The sequence below is a fragment of the Penaeus chinensis genome, chromosome 43 (assembly GCF_019202785.1).
Source record: "Penaeus chinensis breed Huanghai No. 1 chromosome 43, ASM1920278v2, whole genome shotgun sequence".
NCBI classification, from domain to species: domain Eukaryota; kingdom Metazoa; phylum Arthropoda; class Malacostraca; order Decapoda; family Penaeidae; genus Penaeus; species Penaeus chinensis.
The window spans coordinates 10,103,175-10,108,174 of NC_061861.1; the positions used below are offsets into that span (position 1 = coordinate 10,103,175).

The 5,000-nt window shown below is 43.7% G+C and overlaps 1 protein-coding gene across 3 annotated transcripts in view; it reads left to right on the top strand.

Annotated features, from left to right (window-relative positions):
* LOC125048282 (flocculation protein FLO11-like) overlaps window positions 1-5,000 on the top strand; it is a 118,012-nt gene that overhangs the window by 98,089 nt on the left and 14,923 nt on the right. For 2 of the 3 annotated variants that reach the window (XM_047646904.1, XM_047646907.1), the window contains one exon: window positions 1,332-3,088. The exons of the other annotated variant lie outside the window; for it this stretch is intronic. The gene's annotated coding sequence lies outside the window, so the exon portion shown is untranslated. Of the gene's footprint in view, window positions 1-1,331; window positions 3,089-5,000 lie in introns of those variants that run through there. 3 annotated transcript variants of the gene reach the window in all.

Below are 5,000 nucleotides of genomic sequence, written 5' to 3' on the forward strand. Positions count from 1 at the left end.
AAAATGAAATGTTAACCAAACAGACAGCCAGTAGGACGAAAGAGATGAAGTGGAAGAGCGGTGGCCGCGCACTGAAGGGAAGGTTGCTTGGGAAGGAGTCGAGGGAAGTTCGTTGCTCCTTTGGGATGCAGGGGAGGACACCCTACCGCGCCTTCGCGGGCCCAGTGCCCTTGCGCGCTTTTCTGTCTGTTGTAGGCCTTGTCTCTGCTGGCTCAAGCTCTCGAAGTCTCTGTGGCTCCTCGTGCCTTATTTCTGTTCTCCTCTCTCTCTCTCTCTCTCTCGCTCTCTCTCTCTCTCTCCCTCTCTCCCTCTCTCCTCTCTCTCTCTCTCTCTCTCTCTCCTCTCTCTCTCTCTCTCTCTCTCTCTCTCTATCTCTATCTCTATCTCTCTCTCTCTCTCTCTCTCTCATCTCTCTCTCTCTCTCCTCTCTCTCTCCTCGCTTCTCTCTCTCTCTCTCTCTCCTCTCTCTCTCTCTCTCTCTCTCCTCTCTCTCTCTCTCCTCCTCTCTCTCTCTCTCTCTCTACTGTGCCACACTCTGTACTACCACCCCTCCCTTCCTCTCTGTCCCCTTCTACCTCCCCCTCCTCTCCCTTTCTCCCTCTCGCCTTATTCGATAATTCCTGTGACCTTATTTCATTATCAGTTTGTTTTTCAGTGTAAAGTCATCCGGATGTCTCCTGTGGCTTTCTAAGCATTTGTAATAAAAAACAAACAAACATAAAACAGGGTCTTGCGAACACTCGTCATGTGCATCCTGGAAAATTCGTGCCCGTTTTGTTTGCCTTCATTACAATTTCTAATCAATAAGCATTAATTAATATATTTCATAAATATGCAGTTATTCAGGTAATGCCAGCAGAGGCAGTACTCTTTACCGGAAATCAGATACTGATTGTGGCTTCCCGACAAAATGATGTTTGTTTCGATGACCTAGTGTAGACTTCTTACGCAGATGTATGTACATATCTATCTTTCTTTTTATATATTTCTGTATATCTCTGTATATCAATCATATATATATATATATATATATATATATATATATGTATGTATTTAAATACATGCATGAACCATCGTGTAAAAAGCATAAGTGAATAAATGCTTATTACATAGTTTATCATTTATGTCTGACGTATTTATTTTACTTTCGTACTTGCTGTCACGCCTCCACCATGAACAATTAGAGCCAGTATGACAGTTCTTCGGCATCCTATTGTGACTAAGCTTCGGGAAGTCTCATTCTGTTAGTAAACTGTTTTCCTAGTACATATTACATGAATCATTGTTTTTGTAATAAAGCTAATATTTTTTTCTTTGTATATGTTTTGCAGAGTTGGCTTGGTTGCGGCGCGAGGAAGGAATGACAAGAGAAGGAATGAAAATAAGTTGGAATTAAGGAAAGGAGAAAAACATAGAAGGGATCTATACAATAAAAAGAACGGAAACATAAATTAAATACCAGCAGAACATAAGCGATATTGGACAACAGAGATAACGTTCGTTTTCGTCCACAAAGCCCAGATGGGACGATGGAGAGAACAGCGATAACTTAATGAGAAAAAATATCGCCGTGTGACTGGAACCCCAGCGGTATAACGGAGATCTGAACAAGCAGTTTCGCATTTCAAACTCTCAACTCTCGTCTCCGTCGTAAGAGTAAACAGGAGATTGAAGAGGTCTGTTCATGGAGGCCTCGATACCTTGAGTAATTACAGAGAAATACAATGAGTCACCTTTTGTGACGTGTACTACGGGGCTTTCAGATAAACGGAGAGCGAGCGGGACAGGAGCGCTAAAGTTTTGTGAAGCCACCATTCGCCAGACGGCAGCCGTATCGAAAAGGTGCCGCGCCATTTGTGTTTACACGAGTCTTCTTGATAAAGGTGTACATAACAGGCATGGGAAGATAAAGAGCTTACAACATATATACATATATATTGAGGGAGAAAGAGCGAATCAGCACTGGAAGGAAACCGAGAATATCCCCACGCATCTCTACATCAGCTGACTCGATTGTCGGATCACGAATCAGCTCGCGGGGTAGCATTACTCGTGTCGCCCGCCCGCTGTAATGTAACGCCTGTGACAGGAACGCCCAGCCCCAACGCCCACGTGCCGCCCCACATCAAGTCCAGCACCGTGAGATCTCAGACGGCAATATCCATACTCTAAGTGCGTGAATCTTATAGCGACAAGGATACGTGAAGAAAAGGGTGATAGAAATAATAGAGGAGATAAGAGAAGCGAAACTACGGGATCGGGGTAGGCTAAACGAGATTATCCAGCTGCGTGATTGGGTCAGAATTTTAGTTGCTGCTGCCCTCGTCCTTCCTGCGAAGCGACACACGGCCTGCTGGAGACGGCGGCGGCGGGAGAGCGAGAGAGAGGGAGAGCGAGAGCGAGAACTGCCACCCAGCGATGCGGGCTAATCTCATGATTGGTGGAACAAGGGCATCCCGGATCGCGCCGTAAGGACTTTAGATTCCCTTAAGGAACTGCTTCTCTCTGCCACTCCTTGAATCGTTCTTTCTCTTCAGATAAGAGAGATACAAACGGATAAGCAGAGATGTTCTTCCCCGCCTGACAAAGAAAACGAGTGTTGTCCCGGAACCGAGTTGATTAGTAAATTAATTTCTGTTTCCTATTTTCTTTAAGGAAGAGCGAACTGTATAAGCTGCAGCAACTTTTGTTTGCCTTGTAACTCTCAGAGCTTTAATGTTTTATTTGGTAAAGTGAATATTTTTCATCATTGCATTTATGCTAGTCTGCTTTTATTTATAGAAAGATATATATGTATATATTATATATGAAGTATATCTAGGGATTAATATATAAACACGTATATATAAAAGTAAGTCATAACTGATACAAGTAAACCGTCTTTGTACATTACTTTCTTGTGAGAGAGAAAATGAAAATGTCTGTGGCACACGGAAAAGGAAAAGAAAATATAGGCAATAGTTTCTTAGGCGTCAAGAGCACTCAGTGACCGGGAGGCGCGTTCAGTGCCAAGCGCCTCTTTACTTAAGACTGTTTACTACCCACCCCCTCCTCCCCACTCACCACACACAAACACACACCTCGGGACTATCATTTCGAAGTCCTGCCAGTCAGTAAACCAAGGACTTCTGCCAACGCGCGAGGCACAGTGCCAACACTACGAAGAGCAGTGCCAGGCTGATAAAGGGCAGCGTCATCATTGCAGTCAGCTGAGGTCATTTGCCCAGTCCTTATGAGCGATTGCTACTAGCGCTATCAAGACCACAGCGAGTATCAAGCAGGGTCTCAACAGCGCATTCACCATGAAGGGCAGGGCGGGGCAAGGGCGCCTGGTCCTGCTACTCCTGTTGCTACTGTTCTCGCTGACACAGGTAAGGCCGCTGTCACGCTTCTGCTGTTTGTCGTAGAGGATGTTTTATGTTACATATAGAGTGTATATTTTTTATTGTCGTCAGCAATATCACCAGGATATCTATCATGATGTCATCGCTGTTACCATCATCATCATCATCGCCGTCTCTCTCTACGGCATTACAATAAATGATTTATTTACTATGTAAACAGTCCTATTTTTATCTGCACGTCAGATTATGCCTAACAATACGCCTGGCATCCCGTCCGCCGTTCATTATGAATGGCAAAATTTTTGGCACTGTTCTACGGAGTGCCACATGTTTAACATTTTTCTCTTGCACCGAACATGATATATAAATATCCGGTACCCTTTTTTGCTTTTATGATTGTATATTTACATTTTCTCGTTTGTTGTTGCGACAAGTGTCCAAGTATCATTAGTTTTGTTGCATAAATATTTGCATTGATCATTATGTCTAAGCAAGGTATTTGATTCATTAATTCTCATAATCAGAAATAGTTAAATCATTCATGACTCTTCATAAGTTCCGTATTCTACGATCACGGTTTGCCAACATCTTCAAAGTAAGAAATGTCACGTGACGCAACGGCTCGCACTCCCGGTCCAAGGAAGCCAACCGCAAGGATTTCGTGTTTTTTTTACCTCTTGCAACGGCGGCCGATGTGGGCCGCGCATTCATCGTCTTTTGTAGCTTGCTTTCCCTCTCCCTGAATATTTCCTCACTCTCCTTTCTATTCTCCGTGTATCTTTCCCGTCCCTCTTCGTTTTATTCCTCCCCATGCCTTCTATCCTTCCCTAATTCATATTTCCTACTGCCTCTCATTACTTGTTCAGTACATTTGTATGACTTAAGTTGGGCTTCCCTGCCTCCCCTCCGCCTCTCTAGCCCTGCCCTCCCTCCCCCTTCCCACCAGCAACACAGACTTTCGGTGCTTTCTTTTCCTTGTCATCTCTTCCGACATTCCTTGTGCGCGAGATAACTGGCGCCGCTCTCTTCATTCTTTCCCTCGCACGTGTTTGCCGCCGTGGTTGTCGTGTGGGTCGAACTTACCTGAGTCGTCACGACATTTCTCTTTCTCTTTCTGGTTATCGTATTAAGTAGACCATTTCACACCTGCCTTGGAGAATAACAGTTTAACATTATAGCGGTTTAAAGTTTTAAAAGTTTACGATTTACGACTTGCAGATGTGACAGTAAGTGTAGAGGAAGAATAAATTAATCGTACGTCAGGCAGAGACGTGAACCAAGCGTGTATCCCAAGAATTCATACAAAAAATAGGAATGCGTGGATTCTCTCGTGCCAGAGTTAAGCGGACTAACATGAGGAAGTTATAGGAAGGAGGATCGGCGAAGCACAGAATGGAGAGATGGATTATGAGACAGGTCGTAGGGTGTGCGGGGTGGCATGATAAAGCGAGGTAAGACTCCTTTTAAAAACACGTGGTTTGCACAGATACTTTAAAACATCAAAATGCTAATGAAAAGTACAAGGTAACTTTTGGGACAGTTTGAAAGGACATCTTAGTTGTTTCATTTGATATATCCCATATGTTTCGCATATTTATCACATTTTATGTAAATGCGACTGAGGATAAATCAAGTAAACAAATGCATAACGGAAGT